Raw genomic sequence first — 25,447 nt, forward strand, 5'->3', positions numbered from 1 at the left:
TCATCACTTCAGCCTATGACTGACTGTAAATTGCTGCTCATTTAACCATCTCCTCATTACCACAGCCCTCCTTCCTTCCTCTCCATGTATTCGGTGCGCCAGGATACTTTATTGCTTTACATTTCAGCTTTCCTTCCCTCTACTCTATATTTATAGGTCTCCTGCTCTTTTGGGGCTTCACAGGGTGGCTGAGGCCAACTATGTTATCTCTCTCCATTCTACTTTTCTTTTAAAGGATTTACCTTTTGCTTTGTATGAAGAACCCTGTATAAAAGCATGCTTTTTTTATTGAACGGAGCTCTAAGTGCAAATACATCCCAAAATGTGCTTTTAGTGATATTTGGGAGAAATGATTACTGACTCATTTAAATGGTAATCATCTGAATAGGAAACTAATTAGAAAGCAGGAATGTAGTTTTCATCCCCAAAAGACTAGCTTTTTTTCCTACCCAGAAAAAAAAAACCTACCAGAGGTCATGAACACAAAACCTCTTTGTGGACCTCATAGTCCACAGTTTTTTACAAAGCACTTTGCAGGCCTTGCCACTGTCTATGATAGAGCTTTTTCTGTGATAACTAGGCCACCAACGGTACACACTTAAGTCACAGCAGCCTTTATTGAAACACATTTTCAGGGTAGCACAAATATTAATTAAGTGAATTGTGATTGAAACTTGCCTCTTTGGCTCATGGGAGTTAGAGTTTGCTGCTCTGACACGAGCCCTATATCAGAAGATTTTTTTTCCCCTGTTTTAAAATAATTTAACATTATAGGCATGAGCTGAGAAGGCAGTAAAGGCTGTGAGGCACCAGCAAACTGCTTTGGTTAGGAAGTTGGCTTTGGTTAGGAAGGGGGAAACAAGAGTTTATGGAATTCTATAAACAAGAAAAGTAACTTGGAAATGGCACAAGGACCACACAGAATTTTTTGGGGACGAGGGCCCAGTCCCAAGCTTGAACTTCAAATGCCTCACAAGCACAGGTCTTGCAAACATTAGACAGTCAGGGAGGAACATTGATACAACGCTTATTTTTATTTATTATAGTATTCTCTCACTGAGTCCATATTTGGTTTGCAATCCTGAAACCGAGAAAAAACTCATATCCTATATGTATAGTTCTCACATCAGCTTTAGATCAGTGTAACAGCACTGGCTTCAGTTTAATTCCTCTTGCTTTACATTAATGCTAAAGACAGGAAAATCCAACCAACAACACCTCAGTGTATATGTATACACACCCACACAAGAAATACATTTGAAAGCATGCATCTCTATGTAAGTATACTGCATATGAACGCATAAATACATGCTCATTTAGAGACAGAGTTCATCATCTTTATGCTGGGTATCTTATTATGTTAGAAGTCCCTTTGGAATAATGGAACTACTTGCATAGGTAAATATTCTGAACTGTGTTCTATGTTCAGTGCAGCTCAAGAAGGTTGTATGAAAAAGTGGCTTTACTCTAAGATGTATGTCCCTGTTTAAGAGATACCTGGTCCTTGGATTAATTGAGAGCAACTCCAGAGCTGCTCCAGTTTGAGGTTATTGTCCACAACTCCAAAGAGCCATTTTATAGACCCATATTTCCATGGTTCACGAGGACATAGGGTTTACTTCAACCATGATTCCTCTTCTGGTGGCAAGAAGTTTAAGAGGGAGGTGAATAAGCATCTGTGTGGCAAATCTGTGTCACCAAGACATTCACCTACACATGAGGAATCACTAGGTTAAGTCAGTTTTAGTGACTTTTGAGCTGAATTAGCCCACAGAGGCCATAAAGTACAGGAGTATCTGACCCAGTGTGAATATGGGTGGCTGAATTAGGCTCTCACTCAGATATGTTGGCCTCCGTCAGTCAGTTGACCATGGATGACGTATCCTAGTTCTCGTCTTGGTTCGTGTCGAATTGTCTGGGACAGCGTCGGGGACAGCGTCGTTGGTGGCTGAAAAGGCCAATCCGGGACAGGCATTCTTTGCCGCAGAAGTCGCAGCTATAGGTGGTTCCCTGGCTGTTGTTGTTGCGTAACTTCCTGCGGGCTCGCTTTTCTTCTGATGCACGCATCATGTTCGTTTCGCCTGACTTGAGCTGTGTGGTCAGGGTGCCCCTCCACTTTGGGCGGTCTGCTGCGAGGTCTTCCCAGGACTGCGTGTTTATGTCGATGGCTTTCATGTCCCTCTTCACGACATCTTTAAATCGCAGGTTCGGGCGCCCTGTGGTTCTCTTCCCAGATGCCAGTTCCCCGTAGAGGATGTCCTTTGGGATCCTCCCATCCTCCATGCGGCGTACATGGCCAAGCCAGATATAATGTAGATAGATTTTAATAAAATCAAAATAGCATACTATATAAGTTATGAGATGAAGTTGATGTGGGCCACCCTTCACTGGTTGTTGCTTGGATCGGCAATAAATTCCACATGGAAAAAGAAGGGAATAAGAGAGACTGAAAGAGCTACATTCTTGGTGCCTTGCTAAAGAACTGCACAGTAGAAAGAGGCAAAGGGGATCAATTCAGGTTAAAGGAGGGAGTAATTTAGAAGCAATTAAAAGGGTGAAAATAAAGAATGAAATATATGCTGTGTGTTATGATGATTTTTTTCATACCCCTTGCTTCATTTGATAAGACCCTGATACCTTTTATTACCAACGTCTGCATTTTCTTTATAGTACCCATTTTCCTGCCTTTTGCACCTTAACAAAAAATCCATCATTTCATTCGGTGGAATATTTCAATAGAGAGAGAACATTTGCTGGCATCCCACCAGATCCATAGTTAGTGCAAATCAGCCTAGCTCCATTGACTTTAGTTTTCTTCAATTGTATTGTACCAATTGACACCAACAGAGCCTGGTCCTAAAGCTTAATATGCTTCTTACAGCCTCTGCTCAACAGAAGGAGAGATATCGGTTGACCAGAACAGACATCACTAGTAGGTGTTATTGTAACCCACACACCTGCTGGGAGTGGTGCAGTGGCACTTAGACCACTTAACAGAGAGAAAGACTAACTCTCCTCTACAGCCTTAGTTGGCAGCCAGCTGGCTTTATAGCTCAGGTTAGTAGAGGCTCATGCACCAAGATCCCAGATTCAGTTCCCCCTGTTGCTGTTACACTATAACATGGGGATGCAGGGGAATTTAGGTGACATAAAAGGAAGTCAGCCAACATAAAATCCTAAGCCACACACCCATGTATTATAAAAGTTTCATAGTAAGGAAAGTCTCTAGCTATTTTCTATTGGCTAAGTACAATATAACTGCCTCTCCATATCCCCCCAGTAAACAAATAGCATATGGGTATTACTATTACTTATTACTTATTATTTACTTATTGTGATGGATATAATATATGGCTCTAGATTTTTCATTCTCTATATGCCCAAAACTCCCAATTGAAATCAATATTGAATACACAAGGGATAAAAGATCAGATCCAAAATAGGCTCCACTTAGCTGGACATGGCGAACCGGCACCAATGGGAACCGTGAGGCTCCAGAGTAGTGGAGCCTTTACATAAACAAACTGGAGCAGCCCATTAGTATCTTTCTTAAAGTGGACCTGCACCCACTTTCTGAAACACTGTGCTAGGAGATTTACGAATATTGGATAAGCATATAGCATTTTATTCTAATAAAATGACATTTAATGGGGCAGCAAACGATCAGGCCAGTTTTAAGAAAGATTACCTGTAAGGGTATGTCAAGACTACAGGCTTTTGTCGACAGAAGTTTTGTTGACAGATACTGTTGACAAAGCTTTTGTCGACAAAGAGCATCTAGACTACATCCAGTTCTGTCGACAAAGCAAGCTGCTTTGTTGACATTACAGTGTAGATGCAAAGAACAGTGTAGATGCAATAACGCCGTAGCTACGTCTAGACTGGCATGATTTTCCGGAAATGCTTTTAACGGACAAGTTTTCAGTTAAAAGCATTTTTGGAAAAGCGCGTCTAGATTGGCAGGATGCTTTTCCGCAAAAGCACTTTTTGTGGAAAAGCATCCATGGCCAATCTAGACGTGCTTTTCTGCAAAAAAGCCCTGATCACCATTTTCGCGATCGGGGATTTTTTGTGGAAAACAAATCTCTGCTGTCTACACTGGCCCTTTTGCGCAAAAGTTTTTGGAAAAAGACATTTGCTCGAATGGGAGCAGCATAGTATTTCCGCAAAAGCACTGACAATCTTACATGAGATCGTCAGTGCTTTTGCGGAAATTCAAATGGCCAGTGTAGACAGCTGGAAAGCTTTTCCGCTAAAGCAGATGATTTTGCAGAAAAACTTGCCAGTCTAGACACAGCCCTTCTGTCAACAGAACTCTGTTGACAAAAGGTGTTATTCCTTGTAGAATGAGGTTTACAGCTGTCAACAAAACTGCTGAGTTCTGTCGACATTATGTCAACAGAACTCAGCGGCAGTGTAGACGCAGGTATAGTTTTGTTGACAAAAGTCCACTTTTGTCGACAAAACCCTGTAGTCTAGACACACCCTTAGATATATTATGCAGAGAGAATATATTGTATACTGAGTAAGGGGGAAAGTAAGAAAGGAATGCAAAAGAGCTAGTAAAAGGGATAATAGGGCTGACAGCTAGTAGGGCTGTCAATTTATCTGCATTAACACCTGCGATTAATGCAGGGCAGGATTAACATGTTAAAAAAATGAATGCGTTAATCACAGGCGTTAATGATGTGCTGTTCCTTTGAAGTGCCACTCCAGCGCTTTAAAGGGGCAGCGCATTATGAGCCTGGGATCAGCTGGGCACTCCAAGCTGATCCCTGACTCTGCATTCCTGCCCATTTGAAGTGTTGCTCCAGTGCCTCAATGGAGCAGCACAATGTGGAGCTGGAAATCAACTGGGCACTCCAAGGGGCAGTGCTGCATGGAGACTCCAGCTGATCCCGGGCTCCTGCGGTGCTGCCCCTTTGAAACACCACCACTGCATTTCAAAGAGGCAGCTGCACTGAGCCTGAGGACTCCAGCTGATCCAGGCTTCCTCAGCGCTGCCCCTTTGAAACATCACCACAGTGTTTCAAAGGGGCACCACACTTGACTAATTGCATGATTAATCACGATAAAATGTTTACATCATGTGATTAATCATGATTAAATTTTTAAATTGTTTGATAGCCCTAAAATAAAGGGAAGCTTAGAGGCATGCGATTGTATAGAAAGAATAAAAATGATAAAAACATCATGGGCACAGTTGAAAGTTGGGGGCATGAATGAAATCTCTTTTTACTATGTGTTAGTGTGCATAAATGGTTTGAAAAATTGTGCTGCTGTACCTCTACGATCTCAGTCTGGAGAGCTTTGCACTTCCTCTCAGAGAGTACTCCTTCACCCCAGTACCTGAAAAGCAGCACCTTTTATCTAGAACAGCAGGCATCCCACAGACCTGAGAGGAATAGTGCAAGAAGAGGTCATGTGTTAATATGCTGCTGTCCTCTGTTAGGTACCAGCTTAGAATTGAATCTTGCCAAAAACAAAGGTGAAAATATTTCTTGGGCTGAGCAATACCCAGAGTGGATAGAAATTCTTAGCATAAAACCAATAAGCAAGGTTTTGATGGGCATTGGAAAGATGAGTCAAGAGTGAATTTAAGGTCAAGGGAGAAAAACAGAGGAAAAAAAGAAATCACTGTTTTTGCTCACAACGGATGCTGTGTGGACGTCATGCAGCCTGGGAGTTGCGTAAGACTGTTTGCTTTTCATCCACCCACATGGAATTTTGCCTGTGGGTGCACATTAGGATTAGGTGTCTGTGCAGTGTTCAGTACTCTTTAACTTTCAGAATTAAATGTAACACAACCTCTGCACAGGCCATTCTAAACACAATATCTACTTAACCTGAATAATAAGATATGGCCTAAAAACTAAGAGGTTTTTCTGTTTCATCCTTCAGTCTCTAGTCACAAAAGGAAAGAAATTCTTGTATTAGTTGTGTGCTTGACTATGAAGACTACACAGGTATCGCAGGACAAAGGGAAGCAATGGTGTAGCTGGGTAACTTACAAGTTCAGATGAGTACAGGGCGTCCCCACTATACATCCAACATACGTTCCAAAAATGTGGTTGTGTAGTGAAACAACTTAAAGAGGGGAATTTTTTTTCCCCCAGCTGACTTCCATTTGTGCAAATTGAGGGTGGGGTTTTTTTTGGTTATTTTTTTTTTCACGACTTAGGAGCTGGGAATGAGAGGATCTATAATGTATCAGTTCCTACAAGCATCAATGGCTTTACTGTGGAACTGATGTATATCGGGGCGAATTATTGCAGGGATACCTTGTATCAGAATACCGAGCCCTTTTTGGTTTGCCTGTGTCCATGTTTACCCGTACTTTGATTAGGTTGAGACTGGCTTATATAGGCTTGCTTCTCAAGTTCATTCACTTGGAATCTGGTTGTCCTATTAATTGTGTTTGCAAACTTATTCCCTTTGTAATCATAGTGTACAAACATAGTGTAATGCTGTGGGTGTACTGTAGGTCCTGGTAGGAAATAGGCTGGCTTATCTGCTGACACATCATAACAATAGCAGTAATAATAACTGTTTATGTCCTTAGCCTCAATTTTGCATCCCTTGCTTTGGATAACCTAAATTTCAATTTTAAGTCACACAGATCATTGACCAGTTATCCTTGTGGGAGTCTGAGGCAGGAAAGATACTAGCAATAGCAGGATCAATGAGTGATGGTGATTGGTGATCCAGGCTATTTCTGTCCACCAGCTGTGCTACATGCCCCTAGAAGTAGTATGGTACTATGCTATGCTGAAAGAAAGCAGCCCCAGACAACAAGAGCATGCTGTACTCTGCAGAAAGATGCAGCTGCTACTGTCTCTCCTTTGTGCCTGCCAGTGCCTCATATTGGTTCTCTGTCTTGGACTGTAATACAAGGGAATTTTGCTGGCCACAGGATCCACACCATATTCTTGATGTGAAATAGAATGCATACGTACCTGGTCAATTCTCTGCCTGTATGAATTATGCCTGTTTGTTGCTTCTTTCTTCCTTCTCATGTCACCATAAATCAAGGTTTCCAAAGGTAGATACCAGATTCCAAAACCAGAAAGGACCAATGTGGTCATGCAATCTGACCTCTTGTATATTACAGGCCCAGAGTAATTCCTAGAATATACCTTTTAGAAAAACAATCCAATTTTGATTTAAAACACTTAGTGATGGAGAATCCTTGACCCTTTACAGTGTATTTATATTCCCTATTGGCTGACTTATTACATAATAGAGTATAGGTGGCTATACTACATTTGTAGGGGGGAAACAGATATATGCTCATTGCATCAGAAATAAAAAGTAACTAAACAATGAAAGTGCAATCTGAGTGGGAAATGGCTAAACTGATAAAGCCTTTATCTGATTCTCTGGGATTTCCAATTTATATCTAATTAAATCATATATATTTTAATAGATAGGTGGAACCAGAGGCTTGTGCCACAATATATCATCAGGATGATTTATTCTGCATGAAAGGGGTTCTGTTATGAACTGAGAGCCATGTGTGCATAGCTCCTGAAAATGGAAAAGCCTCTGCATTTGAGATGCTGGCTGTAGTCTGCACTCAAAAAGGTAGCATCCTGGGGATTCTCTTGTGCTCTCAAAAGCACATTAGGACAATGATAGCAGTCTAATATGCCGGTAATAGAAGATGCCAGGAAAAGGGGGTAATGTCCCCAAATTGGGAGATTTCATCAATTATTCACATGCTCCTCTTGCAAAGAGAGCTGTGCCACATTTCATGAGTGAAAGTTGTCTCCTATATTTGCTGGAATAAACAATGCACAAGCGTCTCGTCAGAGGCATAGACAACAGGGAGCTCTCTGCCTACTTGTGATTTTGTACATCTTTTAGCTGATTCAGATTTAAACATACGATCTGGCATTCAGGGACATTGTATGGTTTTGTGATGCTCCCTGGATGATTGAGGGTCTATAAAACATTGGCTCAATTATATATCGTCCATATCTATAGCTTTTTCACATGTGACAGATGTAACATGAACAATATTCTTCATGCCGTAAATCACCCCTGGGTATGATTATTGATATAAACTAAAATTATTCCCTCTTTTATTCCTCATTTACAGGAATGATATGTGTTATGAGATGTAGTAACAATCTTGTTGAAAAGAAAGGCACGGCACTTTCAGGATGAGGTGTAATACCTTTTATAACACCAACTTCTATCTGATATGAGACAATTTTTCAAGCCACACAGAGCTTGAAAACTAGTCTCTCTCACTGAGAGAAATCAGTCCAGTAAAAGATACCTCACTCACCTTGTCTCTCCAATATCCTGGGACTGACATTATGACAGCTACACTGCATACTTTCGGGATGGTCCACCTAAGCATTCCGCAGTCAAAATAATAAGTTTGCAATAAAACATCAGTTTCATTGTGAGTCAATACACATGCTGCAGAATATTGCCAATGTGCATGCAAAGTACTGCAATACATTTTGATTTTGATTAAGGTCACAAATAAGCTAAAAATGGGGTAAATAGTCTGTGTTGTATTTTCTGTTCAAACAGAAGTTGACTGACCAATTTGAGCCTGTAGATTCAGCCACAGATATTGTATTTGCAACATAACACTAACCCAAGGCATTACAGTACGCATGAGTAACATCTTTATAAAGGAGCAGGAGGCCTGTCCTAAATTTCAGACAGAATGATAGAAAAAGAACCAGATTCTGAAGTTATTGGTGCCACTGAAAGACACACAAATGGTTCATAAGTTACCAAAAAACCCTGGAGGTTATCATGTATTGCATCCATGTGTAATGCATTCCTGGGGACTAGAAAACTGAGAAATGATGCTTCTACATGTTGCTCCTGGCTCTCATTGTACAGGGGGGAAGAGAAATGTAGCCAGGTAAGGGGCATGCTACAACCTCTGCCATGATGCAAATACTCACATCTACCAGGTATGTGGAAGAATGACGCAATTTATTCTGCCTCTGCTCTGAAATATTTGGGGTTTTCTTTGGCTTCCTAATGGCCAGACTTGCTTGTTGATGGAAATATGACTCATGAAAAGCACATCCACAAGGGTCAGCTGGGTTTCAGTGGAAAACCTGCACCTCCTGTGAATGGAAGATTGAAAGGGAAACTGGAACACTTGCTCTGCTCTGGTTCATCCACCTGAAAAACTCCATTTCTGTCTACATCAGGTCTGTTGAAAAGGTGGGCAGATATATTTCCCACCTCCAGCACATTTGAAAATGAAGGACTTCAGCTTCTCATCAACCAGAACACAGGCCTGCTTTTTTTAGAGGATTCCACCATGTTCTGATAAATATTTGTATTAAACCATATATAAGGGAAGATTTGGTCCCAAGAGAATAAGCAGGCAACTTTTGAGCTACTATTCAATTAGTCTACAAGGGTGCCTCTGCCTTTGAACTGAAGCAAGAGCCCTGCCTGGCTCTTGCTTCACTTCAAAAGTAGAATCCCCACAGGGAGTGTGGGGATTCCTTTTGAAATGTACAAGAGCCCATAGGGGCTCTTGTACATTTCAAAAGCAGAATTGCAATAGAAGTGGCGCAAGCAGAGACTGCTTCAGTCCCTGCTTGCATCGTTTTCTGCTGTGCCTCTTCTTCCTTTGCCCCCTGTGGGATGGTATTGGGGGGTACCAGCTTTTAAGCTGGCTCCCCCAGCACTGGCTTATGCTCCCCCTCCCCTTTTTGCCTCTTTCTGATAGAGGCAGTGGGGTGGGGAGAGGAGGAAGTGACTCGTCACATCACTAGTCGACTATCTGATAAGCTTCTGCTTATTGGATAGTTGACTAGTTGCTTACATCCCTCAATTAGAGCTAAAAAAACAGCACAGAATGCTGAGATCCAGGACTGGTGGCTGTAAGCAAACTTTATGGGACCAAGGGAAACTTGGGCACACTGATAAGTGGACATTTGGCTAATTAAAATCATGCTGGACCACAGATATTGCTAGACTAGAGAGGTTCAACCTGTATTTAAGTACCCCAACCTTGCTTTTGTAATATCAATGAACAAATTCTCCCCCACTAAAAGCAGTTAAGCTAAATCAATTTTCTTGTTTGTGTATTCTGTGAATTGGTCTCTTTTGTGGGTTTTTAAACCTGGATAAATCTTTTCTTGATCCAAAGTATATTGGGAGAACTGAAATAGGGTAACTGAGAGCAGAACTTGGATTAGCATTTGTGAATTTAAGAGATAGGTAACTGGCTCTCTCTCGTGTGTGTGTGTGTGTGTGTGTGTGTGTGTGTGTGTGTGTGTGTGTGTACAATTCCCTCTGTTTCCATATACATAGTATATGTGGAAACAGGGCATTATATAGGACAAATCAGAGTGGATGAGCAGAGAGATACCTAAAGAAGGCAGGCTTGTTTGGTATGGAGGGATTTTGTAGTCTAATAATTCCTTTATTCCTTATGAAAGAAATCCAGGTTTATCTAGACTCGTCATACCATTCATAGCAAGCTGAATTCAATTCCAACTATTGACCTTTCAGTGACATTAAAGGTCCAACATTAAAGACTGGATTCACTAAAACACTGATGCACACCACTCATGGTAATTCTCTGTGGCATGTCATTCATGCTGAAAATAGAATATAGAATCTGCCCCACCCCCAATAATAACTTTTTTCTTTCCTATTTCAATTCCATATGCAGAGAGCTTGCTGGGCTGGAAATTTAAATAATCTGAGATCAAAATAAGTATAAAGTATGAATTCTTAATTCTTAGTTCAGCACTAAAGCCAAGCAGCATTCTTCAGATTAACAGCAGATGCGGGTTTGACTCCTCAAGATACCAATTTGGGAATGTGCCCCATCTTTATATGTCACAATATGTTTCACTTGCACCCTATTAAAAGTATTATTTCAGACATTTCACTTACTCCTGGTATTTCAGAAGGAATGAGAGCTACCATATTGCTCGCACATGCAAAGGCATATAGAAATTTGCACACAGAATAACAAGTGGTAACAAGTGAGAGCGCTTCTAGGTACCTGGTTTACCCATTATTTACATGCCTAACTTCCATTATGTTTATTACATAGTGCTTGTGATGTATGAGGTGTATCAGAAACAGTTAAATAGGTACATCCTTCTGCTGTTGCAGTTTTTTACTGCAATATGGAGATTTAGCCAATCTATTATGGCTTTGCTTGTTCATTGCTCCATCTATAAGCTTTATTTTTAACCTATTGTATTCATAAGATATTTCTGGACTCACAAATAAAATCTTATACAACTTCCACGTACTGTAGTTATCATGACACAGTGGGGCTAATGCATTTCTTCTTGCTTAAATTTGGAAGATTCAAAAAGAAAATGGCACCATACTGGGACTTGGGAAGCTTGAGCTATCTTAAAGCTCTTACTGCTGCATGACCTCAGACAGGGGACATAACTGTTCTGTAGTGCACGATCCCCCGTTGTTAGCCCCACCTTACAATGCTTCAAAAGGGTACTAAAACAAAGGGATAATTATCTACTTTTGTTAAGTGCATTGGATGGAAAGAGCTGTAGAAGTGCAAAATGTTATTCTTATTTACTGTTCAGAAATATTTGCTGTGACTAGTACTCTCCTTTTTCAGGAGAAAATGCTTTTTTTCCTCAATGGAGTTGTGTGGTGTATTGAGGGTGAAGGCATACAATTATAATATATAAGTACACTTGTCACAGTTACAACTGCCTTTGGTGGTGAATTAGATCCCAAGTCACTACCAAACACAAACTGGAGTGAGCTTCATTTAAGCTTTCTGAGCACAGAATTCAACAGAAAAGTTTGTCTTTGTTTCAGGTGAGATTGGACTCCTGTCCAGTGTATGAAAGTTCTTTCTAACCTGAGAATGAACATGTGGATGGCCAGTTGCAAACACGTAAAATGTTACTCTAGAGAGATTTTGTTTGTTTGTTCTTAACTGAACCAAACACACTCCACCCACATACAACAATTAAAAAGAAAAAGTTCTTTGAGGACTGAAATGAATGTGGCTGCTTTTGAAAAAGCCAGAAAGGATGAAAAGGAAAGATTTGATTTTTTTTAATTGTCCTGACAGCATTAGGCTACCAAATGAGACAAAGGCCCAGAGAGAGAGTGAGTGCACATGCATATATACATGCATATGTACAGGTACACACAAGCAGGAAGGGGAAGGAAAAGTGTCTTTGTAGAATAAAAAAAGGTTAGCTGTCTCAGTCTGCCATGAACCTGACAAGCTCTTTCATAGTTTTATCAATATCAAGATTCTTTATCAATAAGAAAGGAATAAACCCTCAGCACAGAGATGCCAGCTAAAATGTAAATATTCCTCCTCTGGTTGAATAACTGTACTGGCTATGCAGACACCACATTCATGAAATAATCAGGATGAACTCAAATACTGAAAAGTTCATGACTAGAATGAGAAATTCAGGTTAAAAATGTAAGAAGCAACAAGACCTTGTTTGTCAAAGAAACATGTCTGTAGCCTTTAGTTCTTCCTAATAACATATTTGTGAATAATTATACGAACATTGCAGAACTATGTGATACATTTTATTTCTCAAGTGACTTTTCTGTTTATCACATATGGATATCACAAATGCACATACATGGGGTGTGTATATAATGTATTAGTCACTGTCAAAAATCTTCTTTGTTGTCTTTGTAATTAAACAGCATTACAAGAGAATTCACTGTTTCATAGATAAAGTGTAAAGAATATTGTAAATGTTACAGTAATGCTGCAGAAAACCAGGTACAATTAGTACTTTTTAATGGTGACCGCTGTGTGTATCTATGCACATATTTTCCCATGATTTTTAGGAAACAATTGATATATTTTTGCAGTGTAATATTGGTGTGAGCTTAATAACAATTAAAATTCACCTGTGATGTCAAAGCTTGCAGGTCCAGGTGCTCCTCTAGAGGCACTGTGCCCTTGGGTTATGAAAGTTCTTCCTATATCAGGATCCTGAAGTCTTAAGGGGTTATCTGTGCTGCAGATGTCTCATCTCTTTGGTCTTTAGCTTAATGAATCTCTCTGGACTGATTTTCCCCATGACTCTTCCTGTCTCCTGAAGAGTGGAACTCCCAAAACAACACCTGCTGAGTTCTTTGGTTCAGGCTTCCCTCCTCAGCCCATTGTTACTCTTTCACCCTCATCCAAGTTGGAGGCTTCTTACACAATCCCAACTCAAGGCCTTTTCCAGGCTGGATTCCAGAAGCTTTTCCCTACTCCCAGCAGGGTCCATGTCACAGCTCTACCTCCTTCTGCTTATAGATTTTGATTTCCTACTTATTCTGCTCCCAAAGCAACCCGTTTGGGTGGAAGGAAAAGGCTCAGCTCTTACTAATACCAAAGCTTCAGCGTTCAAGCCTCTAGTGGAAAGATTGAAATAGATCTTTCAGGGTATTATGGAAAACGTTTAATGTTACATAAATCCAGTTAAGACATGCTATATTCAAACAGAAATCATGGACTTGCTGCAGGAATCACTGGATGGTTCTGTGGTTTGTGTTAGGTAGGAGGTCAGTGTAACTCAGTGGTCTCCAGCCTTTTTACACCCAAGATCACTTTTTAAATGTCAGGGCAAGCCAAGATCTACCCCATCCCTTCCCAAAAACCCCACCTCTTCCTTGAGGCTCCTCTCCTTCCATTGACCTCCTCTTCATCATTTGCAGTCCCCACCCCTCACTTACTCTCTCACTGGAGGTACAGACTCTGGGCTGGGGATGAGGGATTTGGGTGTGGGAAGGAGTGAGAGGTGCAAGCTCTGGGAGCGAATTTGGGTGCAGGAGGAGGTGGAGAAGGGGCTGCTGGCTCAGGAAGGATGCTCCAACTGGAAAGTGTTGGGGTCAGGTGGAGAGCTGGGATGCTGAGCATGTTTCCTGAGAAGCCAGATCTGGTGCAGAGCCACAGGACCTCCCCCCCCCCCCCCCGGCCTCATGTCACAGGAAGCCAGAGCTAGTGCCATTTTTGTGGGAGGCTGTTGTGCCAGCGCGGGCTCCTTATTGGGGGTTGAGGAAACAAGGGGGGGGGGGGGGGTCTGAGAACACTGCCTTGCAATTGATCAGTCAATTGCTATTGATTGGTTGGTGACCATGGGTGTAGCTGATCATAATGGCTCCTTCTGGCCTTAATAGGAGTCTCCAGCAACAGGAATTAACTTCCTTGGTAGGAACAAGAGGTTTTTCTCTAGTATCTGAATACATAACCGTGAAAAAAACCACTAGAGATGTAAATGCAGAGGAGGGAGAGGAGTTGTTTAGAATGCTCCAAAGGAGTATAACCAGGGGCTTGTGTACACTGCTCCATTGTTGAAACCATACGAGTGTGAAGAGCAATGTACAACCAAAAGTGTTGCACTATAACACCTCTGTGTGGATGCTGCTGACATGAACTGAAAGGTTCCAAGTTTGCATTTATCATAATCCTTTTCAAACAAGATTACAATAACTTGAATGTACCCTTTTAGTTTGTGCCTACAGCATACACGTAGGGGGAGTAATAGCAAAGCACTTTGGTCCATATAACTTTTCACATCCCCATGATCCAAGCTACAAAGCAATGGAAATATAGCTTTTTTAATAGCATAAAATTAAGAAAAAATTAGGACCAGGAAATATTTCTCAACAGATCTATTAGAAGAATATTCTTCAGATTAATTCTAACAGAAAAGATGGAATTGCTAAAACATTGGTCATTTAAAATTGGGATGGTGAAATGGTTGGGAAATATAGGATACAACTTTGCTCTGGCAGCAGGAAGGAAATCTAGTAAATCTTTTTTCATCTCTAGTTTATATGATGATATTGGTGGAAAAGCCTGAGATGTGAAAAATAGAGAAACATTGAGAAGACTTTAAAGAAAATCTATATTTACAATATTGTGGGGTTAATCTATATCCTGACACATGACTGTCAGAGTATATATCCCACAGTCCCCCAATACCATCAACGTTAATTATGATCATCAAGGATTTTCAGGTATTATCTAATTTTCCATCCCTTGATTTTCACTTTTGAAGTTTGGATTTGGATGAACGTGACTTGGTGAGAGTTCTGAGGTTCACCTGCTTTTATTCAGAAACAATGCACAACTGCAAATTTCACAATTTAAATGAAAACCTTCTGCTTGCCCAGTATAACTCTAAACTGTATTCAGATTTGCTTGAAGCATCATGAACTTTAGCAGACATTTCAATGAACATGGTCTGATTTATAATTTTGTGATGGAGTTCAAAGCCAAGGGAGTGTTGCATGATTTCAAATTACCATCATAATGATGCACAGTTGTGCTCATGAAGCAGTCTACAAAAAAAACTCTTATAAATCTTAGTACAAAACTGCATCACTAGAATTTCCTCCTTCAACAAGAGAATGCTAATTAAAATTAGGCTATGTCTACACTACAGGGCTTTATTGGAAAAAGATACACAAATTGTGCTCTGTCATTTGTATACCTTTTTCCGATAGGCCAAATTTTGGAAAAGTCTCTTCCAAAAAAACTATCTACACTGGGCCAAATTTCGGAAAAAAAAACCCTCTTTTGAAAGAGCTCTTCTTCCTCATGGGAAGAGGAAGACAGGGCTTCCGAAAGAGTGTGTCTGCTCTCCCCCCCCCCCCCCCCCCACCAAAAAAAGGAGAAGATCAAATGCATACCCTGGACACGGCAGAGTCTAGACATTGCCTTAGATTTAAACTGCATATTACAAAATGTTGTATGTTTCTTTATAGTGGTCATTTTCCATATGACCCATTTAAAACATTGATATTATTGCAATCAAGCTCCCCTTTAAAAACATAACCCATCCATAATCAGAGCTGTTAGGAAAATAATTCCAGCCCAGCAATTTGATTGGGGTGGAAGAGGAAAAAGAGCACTAATTTAGTAGGAGATGGGATACTTCCTTGGCTATGAAGCCCAAAATGCTTGCAGAGCTTTGGAGATCCAGCAGTCATGGAGATAATTTATTCATAGACATGGTGGATAGAATGAAGGAAAATACAATGCAAGGTGACTTTAAATTCATATTGTTCCCTGATCTGCACAGTTTTCCTGTAGGTATATATTTTGTATTATGGGTTTGTTTGTACAGGCATGAGCTGTTTACAGGAGATAAGCCTACCTGTTTGGAAGCCTCCCAACTAGTTCTCCCATTGCCTTCTCTTGCCAATAATGGTTACAGTATTTCTTTAGTGGTGCCTTTCAGTTTCTAGAAATGTTTATGGATTCGGTCCTTCCCAATTTTTACCAAGATTGAACTAGAAATCTGCTTCAGGGACGAAATGAGTTTCCAAATATGCCTGTCTTACAAAGGGGGGAAAAAAAGTCATATGTAATTAACCATGTGCACTTTTACCAGGGGTACAGAATGAGGTGCAAATAACTGAAGCAGAATATTAATTCAATAAATCAGGTAACTTATCAGTTCATTTGTACATTAAGCAGGATGGGAGGCTAGTCTTCTTTTTTGCTTCCCAGACAGATATGGCACTCAATCTATAGATCAGGACTTTTCTGTCTCCCTCCCATTGTACTAATCCATATTTACATGATGGAGGACTGTATCCTGAGAATCAGTGACTCTAAAAAGACTTGGGGCCATAATGACTAATCAGCTAAACCATAGTGTGAAAAGTATCTTTGGATACCTAAACAGGAGAATATCAGGGGAACATCAAATAGGAGGTTATCTTGTCTTATCTTTTTATTTGCCACTAATGTGACTGCTGCTGGTATTTTGGTGCCTACAATTTAAGAAAAATGTCAATCAGTTTGAGTGGGTTCAGAGATGAGCCACAAAAATGACTACAGGATTTGGAAGCATGCCTGTAGTGACAGAGTCAAGAAGTTCCATATATTATATTAAAAAGAGAAGATTAAGGGGCCACTTGATCTCTGTCTATAAGTACCTGCAGAGGGAAGAAAAATTAGATGTTAGCCTCTTCAGACTAGGCAAAGATCTAAGAAGTTCCAGTGGTTGGAAGCTGACATTAGACACATTCAGACTGAAAATAAGGCCCAAATTTTAACAGTGATGGAATTAACCATTGGAATAACATACCAAGTGTTGTGGTGAATTTACTGCCACTAACAAATTTTAAATAAAGCTTTTCTAACAGGTATGCTCTAGTTGAAACAGGAATTATTCAGGGAAATCCTATGACCTGTGTAATACAGGAGGTTAGATTAGATGATCAATGTTGTCCCTTCTGGCTTTGTAACCTATTAATAGCTTTTCTTCATTTATCTTGTACTGTTTATAATGGATGTGGAAAGACACCAAAGGATTAATCCTACACCACTGAGGTCATAGGGAGTATTGCTTTCAATAAAACCAATATTAGACCACTGTTCTTTGGTGATACTGCAATAATTGTATCTGAATAGAAATTTCCCTATAGGTAGTTGGATTAGTTAGCAGACATAAACAAACCTGAAACTTTTCATAGGAAGCTGGCTCTTTTTTTGTTTTGTTTTTGTGTTTAACATATCATTAGCTTTGCAAACTGAATCTACATTTTACACTATTTATAATTTTGGGGATTTATAATCTATCTTGTTTATATTTATAATATTGCTTTCTGCTGCATGGAATAGATCAGGCTTGCTTATCTTTGGGAGACATTGATGTCTTCCTTCTTGACTCATCACTTCTGTTGCTCCCTTTCACACCCAACGTCATGGAGAATTTCACTATTACTGTGGTAGCACCTAGGGACGCCAATCAGGAATCAGGCCCTTTGACTTGTCTGCTTCCTCTGAGTTCCTCATACTAGAAGAAAACTATCAACTTCCCTTCCCCACCCCCTCCCCAAACAGATACCTACAAATATACCCTCTTTGCTCCACTGAACTCAGGTAACTCTTGCTGAAATGAACTCTGTTTCTCTGCTTTCATTCTTTTCCTTTATCCAATTGTACTCTAAGTGCAGTCTTGCTCCCATCTCCATTTTATTCTCCATTAGAGCTGGTTGAGAACTATTGGCGCTATCAGCTAACTAATTGAAGCTGAAACTAATTTGCGAGAAAGGATCAGTTTGATGAATTTTCCAACTTGAAAAATATTTGAAACTGTCAATCCTCTTTCAACATTTTTTAAATGAAAATTTTGGGGGTTTTAGTTCAAACTTACTTCTAGTCCTGACATTTTAGTTAATTTCATACTAAGAATACAGGCAAAAAATAAGGTTAAAATTTAAAGGAGATGTTTAAATTATTGAAACAAAACATTTTGATTCTGTTGTTCATTGGGTTGTTGTAGATACAGATCTTGTTGTTACAGTAACTGACTTATGTCACTAGAGGTCAGCCCAGTTGGTTTGGGCTGCTTCTAGTTAGTTCTGTGTCATGGAATAAATGGACACTAGTAACTGCTTCCAGCAAGTGATTTGTTTCTAAACTCTGTAACTACAAACAATATAACAAAGTGGTGACGAGGATGGGATACCTGTGCTGCGTCCAGAAACAGAAGTCAGAGTAAGAAAATTAAACCTTTTTGCTGGGTGAGAACTGACTGTTACACTGACCATACAAACTGAAACGAAAATCAGTGAAGCACAGAGGCTGAAAAAAGATAAAAAGAAAGAAAGAAGGGAGTTGCAGTAGCATGGCTACACTTACAGGGCCACTGGGACCTTTTGAGGAGGCTATAGAGCAATGGCACTTATATACTGAGCGTTTTGAACTTTGTTATTGCAAATGACATTGAGGAAGAGAAATAGGTGCCAATATTCTTAAGTGTTGTAGGGGCTAAGACCTAATATCTGCTATGCAGGTTGCTGTTCCCTGTTAAGCCAGAGACCAAATCTTACAGTGCCATTGTGGAAATCCTGGGGTCACATTATGCTCCAAAACCATTGGTAATTGCAGAAAGGTATAGGTTCCATAAAAGAGACCAAAAACAAAGTGAAACAGTCATAGTTTGTAGCAAATTTGAAAAAGCTTGTGGAACACTGTGAATTGAAAGGGATGTTAAATGATGCCATACATGACAGGTTAGTGTGTGGCCTGCACAGTGAAGCTATATGGATGTGTCTATTAACAGGAGCTCACCTCACCCTACAGAAGGCTGTTGATATTGCGGTTTCTATGGAACTGGCTACAGAGGAAGTGCAAAACTTCAGTGCACCCTTTTGGTGCATAAAGTGTCCCAAGAATGTACCCACAAAACAGTCAGGAGCCAGGAATGCTACCATTGTGGTAAGCCAGGTCACCATGCATCATAATGCTGATGTAAGGACCTAGTGTATTGACAGTGTGGGGAAAAAAGGACACATTGAGCATGCCTGCAAACAAAAGAAAAAAAAAAAGCCTTTTTCTTTGGTGGACCAAAAAGGAAAATCTGCATAGCATTGAGCATGATGATCAAGGTGACAACCTGTCTAAAGAAGTGCCCTGCTATATTTTGTCTTTGGCAGGGAGTTCCCATGAATATTGGGTAACCCCATTGTTGGATGGCGAACCTGTATGCATGGAAGTGGACACCGGTAGAGCAGTTTCGTTAGTCTCAGATACTGTATATAAGGAAAAGCTAAAGCATCTTCTGCTTAACGCAACAAAGATTGTTCTGAAGACATATACAGGAGAAGCAGTACCCTTGTTGGGCACTGTTGATGTTAAGGTGGGGCTCAGTGGACAGACTGCTGAATTGCCCCTTTTTGTGATGTCAGGCCATTGCCTTAATGGGTAGATTGTAGTTTAGGAAGATCCTGCTGGCATGGACAGAATTGCACCAGATAACTAAAGAAGAAACAGGTCTGACTGGTATATTAAAGAAACATGCTATTGCTTTTGGAGAGAATCTGGGAAGTATGAGGGGAATCACCATGAAACTGAACATTAAACTGGCAGCCAACCAAAATATCTGAAGGCCAGAACTGTGCCATATGCCATCAAGCCAAAAACTGAAGAAGACCTGGAGTACTTAGTCAAAAAAGAAGTTCTAATACCAGTTACCCATACCCCATGGGCAACTCCAATCTTTCCAATATTGAAGAAAGATGGTTCCATTCTCATTTGTGGAGATTTTAAGGTCACTGTTAACCCAGTCTTGTGTATAGAGCAATATCCTCTTCCCCATATTGATGATGTCTTTGCAGGCCTTGCTGGGGGACAAAAGTTCAGCAAGATTGATCTGAGTCAAGCATATTTACAAATGCGCGTCGATGAGAAGCCCCAAGAACTGTTGACTATCGTGATGCATAAAGGGCTTTATCATTACAATTGCTTACTCTTTGGAATAACTTCTGCCCCAACTTTGTTCCAGAGGGCTATAGACCAGATGTTATGTAGCTTGTCAGTAGTCCAGTGCTATCTTGACAACTTCTTGGTCACGGGTAGGAATGAGAATGATCAACTTAAGAATTTAGAGGGTATCCTACAAAGACTGGATGAGCATGTCCTACAAATCCACAAAGACAAAGGTGCATTATTTCAGCACTCTGTTGAATATTTGGGACACATCATTGATGCTACCAGCCTTCATAAGTCCCCTTCAGAAGTTAAAGCTATTAAGGAGGCTCCACCCCCTCAAAATGTTAGTCAGCTTCACTCATTTCTAGGACTATTGAACTATTATGGAAAGTTTATTTCATTGTTAGCCACACTGTTAAAACCACTTCATGAGCTCTTTGGCCAGAACAAGGACTGGAAGTGGACTGAAGCCTGTGATATTTGTACTTTTATTTATTATTAGTCCTCTTCGCTTCTGATGTAGCATAAGGCGCCAACGAATCTTCTCCAGCCTTCACAGTCCTGAGAAAGCTTGCTGACTTCTTCCCAGGTCGTGCCCTTCCTTTTCATGTCCTCTTCCACAGTCCTCCTCCAGGTGCCCAATGGCCTCTCTATTTTACGCTTTCCAGGTGGAGTCCATCTGAGTGCCATATGAGGGAGTCTTGTTTCGCTCATCCGAAAGACATGCCCCAGCCATCTCCAGTGTCTCTGCTTGATCCCATCCACAACATTGTTGATGCCAGTGCGTTGACTTATCTCCTTGTTGGTAACATGTTGTTCCCAGCGGACTCTGAGGATACGATGAAGGCACTGTCCTTCAAAGCCTCTGAGTCTGATCTCAATCTTCTTGTTAGTCCTCCAAGTCTCTACGGCATACAGCAGGACTGAGCGGTCATTCAACCTATAGATCTTCATTTTAGTCCTGGTCTGCATCAGTGATGACTTCCAAATGTTGTTAAGCTTTTGGAAGGCTTGCGCTGCCAGGGCAATTCTAGTGGAGATCTCTTTGTCGATGTTGCTGTCCGCCAAGATGTAATTGCCGAGATACCTGAAGTCATTTACTTCCTCTAACCCATGATGGTGGTTTTATTGGTGTTAGTTGACCTCAGTTTCATCACTTTGGACTTGCCAGGGTGAATTCTGAGCCCAACGCTTCTGGCTGTCTGGTCAACAATGTCAGTCTTTTCATGGATGTCCTGCTGATCATGCTCAAGAAACACCAGGTCATCTGCGAAGTCGCAGTCCTCAAGCCGAGCAGTTGGTCCCCATAGCACTCCCCTTGATCTGTCCTCAGTGGCTCTGTGCTTCACCCAGTCAATGACCACAAGGAAGATAACAGGTGAGATTACACAGCCCCGTCTGACCCCTGTCTTCACGTGAAACCAGTCACTTTGCTGTCCTTCATGTCGCACGCAGCATTGATTCTCAGCGTACAGGTCCTTCAGGATGTTAATGACCTTCTCAGGGAACCCATATGCTTGTAGAATCCTCCAGAGTGAGGGGTGGTGGATGCTATCAAACACCTTCTCAAAATTGATGAAATTAATGTAGAACGAAGAGTTCCACTCTATTGACAGCTCCACTATGGTGCGTAGGATGAAGATCTGGTCTGTGCACAACCTTCTTCTTCTGAAGCCAGCCTGTTCTTCCCTGAGGATTTTGTTAATGCCCTTTCACGTTCTCTGTAGCAGGACTCTATAGAAAATATTTCCCGGCACAGACAGCAGATTAATGCCTCTCCAATTCCCGCAGATGGACAGATCGCCTTTTCTGGGTAACTTCACAATGATGCCTTTCTTCCAGGCCTCCGGTACCCTCTCTTCTTCCCAGAGCCTGTTGAAGAGACCCCCTCAGAGCTTGTGCACTTGCCTTAAGCATTTCAGCAGTGATCTGGTCTTCCCCGGGCGCTCTGTTGCCCTTCGTCTATTTGATAGCATCTGCTATCTCTAGCTCACTGATGTCCCTACATTCCATGTCTACTTGGAGGTTTATACTTCTAATGTCAGCCTCTTCCTCTGGATCTGGTCTGTTGAGAGTCTCCCTGATGTGTTCCGTCCACCTGCTGAGCTGTTCTTTTGCTGTCACCAGCATTTTCCCGTTCTTGTCTCTTACTACAGTAGACTTGTTGGTAAAGTCTCCTATAAGAGTCTTGGTGATCTTGTACACTGTCCTAGTATCACCTCTGTCTACTGCTGACTGGGCCTCCGTGGCAATATTGTCCACATACGCTCTCTTATCTCTTTGTACACTTCTCTTCATGGCAACTTTTAAGTCCCTGTAGACCTGTACACGTATTATTTTATCTTGGTCACTGCCTGCAAGTGTGCACTGTATAACCGCCTTTCTGTTCTCAATGAGCTGCCATGTAGCATCTGAAATCCATTCCCTTCTCTTTCTTCTTGTACCCCAATACAATCTTGCTGGTTTCCAGGTATACCTTCTGGATCTCTTCACAGTGGATATTAATATAATCTGCTATCAGGTCTTCGAGCAGGCTGAATCTGTTGGACAGCTCTAGAGTGAACTGGATCTTCACTGTTGGATGTTTTAGTCTACTGGAGTCAAAGAACTGGCCACCAGTCTTTCTGTCTGTCCTTTTCAGCCGTTTCAGCTTGAGCTGCAACTTGCAAAGAAGAAGATGATGATCGCTGTTGGCATATGCTCCTCTCAGTGCTCGGACATCTCTCATGGATCCTCTCCACTTCTGGTTGATAGCAATGTGATCAATTTGGTTACAAGTCCTTCTATCTGGAGATATCCAGGTCAACTTATGTATTGTCTTATGTTGAAAGACAGTGTCTCCTATCACCAGACCATTCTCCAGGCACAAATCTACAAAATGCTGTCCATTATTGTTTCTTTCGCCAACACCCTCTGGGCCCATGCAGGATTCGTAGCCTTCATTATCCGACCCGAATTTTGCATTCAGATCCCTCATTATGGTCAAAATGCCATGGTGAGGTGTCTTGTCTATCTGCTCTTGCAGGTTCCTATAGAATAAGTCCTTCTCCTCCTCTGTTGCTTGTTCAGTGAGTGCATAGCATTGAATAATGGTGGTTTTGGCGTAGCTGGAAAAGAATCTTGCTCTGATGATACGAGAGTTGACTGGTTCCCATCCCAGAAGGTTCTTCTTAGCCTGAATATCCATGATGATGCCATCCCCTTCTTGATGCTGTCCATCTGACCTTCCAGAGTAACAGACAGTCTCCCCTGAACCAAGTGTTAGCATCCCTGAGTCAGTCCATCTCATTTCACTAATGCCCAAAATATTGATCTTGTACCTGGACATTTCTCTCACCACCTGTGCTGTTTTCCCGGTCTCGTACATGGTTCTTACGTTCCATGCTGCCACTCTCACTTGTTGCTTGGGTCTCGCTAGGGACTGTATCTGAGCAGAAACTTCCTTTCGGCTTTCATCTCTGCTCATCATGCTAGGCATTGCTGCCTCGATCCTCAGCTGATCACCCCTTTGATGGCTTTTTAAAGTTTTCATTGACGTTTCTATAGCAAGAGTTTTTTATGTAGTTGTAACGTCCCGCCCCGCGGGATCGGGGCACTTAGTCACTGTAACGTTCCACCCCATGGGATCGGGGCAATTAGTCACGTTCAGCTGTCATACTCAGTCTCTAGGTTACCGATCGGGGTGGAGGGGGACCTGGGCCCACCCCCTCTCCACGTCCCAGCCCAGGACCCTAACGGTGGGCGTCTTAAATGCCCCGCCCAACCAGGGGGGCTACGGCCGCAACTCACCGGTCCCCGGGGGTTTCCGACCCCGTCCTGGGCTACTTCCTCTGACCCCTTCGGTCCTGTCCTGCTGTGCTTGTTCCGGCGGGGTGCCGGGTGAGACTCACCCTCGCCGTCTGTGTCATTCCTCTGCTGTCGGTCCTGGAGCACCGTCCGGTACCACCGCATCCTCCGCTCTCGACATCAGCCACCTCGCCAACCGAGTGGGCCGCCGTCTCTCTCCCCGGGTTTCCGGCCACCCGGCTTTTGAATCCGGCGCCCCTGGCCTGGGACGCCGGCACATGTGCCCTAGGCCGCCAGCAGCTCCCGGGGCTCGGGTGCCGGGGAAGCGCCTGCGCCTGCACCCACGGCCGCCTCCGAGCAGGTGTGGCAGAGCCGCTCTGGCTCTTCGGCGGCAGTTCCCCGTGGCACCCAAGTGTGGGGCGTGGGGTTGGGGCTCGCAATCCCCGCCACCCCGTCACAGTAGTGGGTTGCTAGCCTGAGGTACAACCCCCCTCCTTTCACATCCTGGACTTGGGACCAGGCAATGGCGGAGTTGATATTGCACTTAACAAAGCTAAATATGTATTGCTAAACTTGGAGGTTCTGATGAATTTTGATCCATCCTTACCTTCATAGTTGGCCTGTGATGCCTCCCTGTATGGAGTGGGAGTGGTCTTGTCACACATTATGCCTTCGGGAGAAGAGAAACCAAATGCTTTGGTTTAACGCACTTTAAGCAAGGCAGAAACTAACTATATATGAATCGAGTGTGAAGCATTGTGAAACATTTTCAGGTTTTGGAAATGTTACCTGTACCTTTTTGGACGTCTCACTAACTATCGACCTCTGACTGAAATTTTTGGTCCATACACAGGCATTCTGCCATTGGCTGCTAGTCGTATCAACTATGGCTTTTGGGACACACATATGAGATCAGAAATCCACTCTACATGGCAAAACAGATAGTCTTTCTAGGCTGCCTTTGACAGTCAAACATCAAGATAGTAGCCTGAAGGAAGTCTTCTACTCTGAATAGAGAACATGCCCATCACTGCTGCGTAAGTCAAGAGAGGAACATGTGTTGACCCAGTACTGTCCCAAGTTATGGACCTAGTGATGCATGGAGCATCTCTACAGGACTCAGGTCTCACCTGACTTTGTTCCCTACATGTCCAGGAGGACAGAGTTATCAATCCATTCTGGGTGCTTGTGTGGGGAATGCGTGTCATTATTCCAAAGCTACTGAAACAACTGATGTTAGAATAGCTGCGTTCAGGTCACTGTGGAATTGTGCACATGAAAGAAATTGTATGAAGCTATTTTTGGTGGCCTGGCATGGACGGTGCCATTGAAGAGAAGGAAAGAGCTTATATTTCATGACAGAGTGTGAGGAATACACTTCAGTTGGCATCTACACTTATGGGGCTGGCCTGAAAAACTGTGGCAACATATTCTCATTGATTTTTCTGGCTCATTTGATGGTAGCATGTCCTT

The 25,447-nt window shown here is 41.9% G+C and overlaps 1 protein-coding gene and 1 pseudogene across 9 annotated transcripts in view; one reads left to right on the forward strand and one right to left on the reverse strand.

Moving 5' to 3' along the window:
• MYT1L (myelin transcription factor 1 like) overlaps positions 1-25,447 on the forward strand; it is a 426,396-nt gene that overhangs the window by 34,540 nt on the left and 366,409 nt on the right. The gene's annotated exons all lie outside the window — the stretch shown is intronic.
• On the reverse strand, positions 20,687-23,704 carry LOC142827581 (uncharacterized; annotated as a pseudogene).

The sequence above is a fragment of the Pelodiscus sinensis genome, chromosome 3 (genome assembly GCF_049634645.1).
Source record: "Pelodiscus sinensis isolate JC-2024 chromosome 3, ASM4963464v1, whole genome shotgun sequence".
In the NCBI taxonomy this organism is placed as follows: Eukaryota; Metazoa; Chordata; order Testudines; family Trionychidae; genus Pelodiscus; species Pelodiscus sinensis.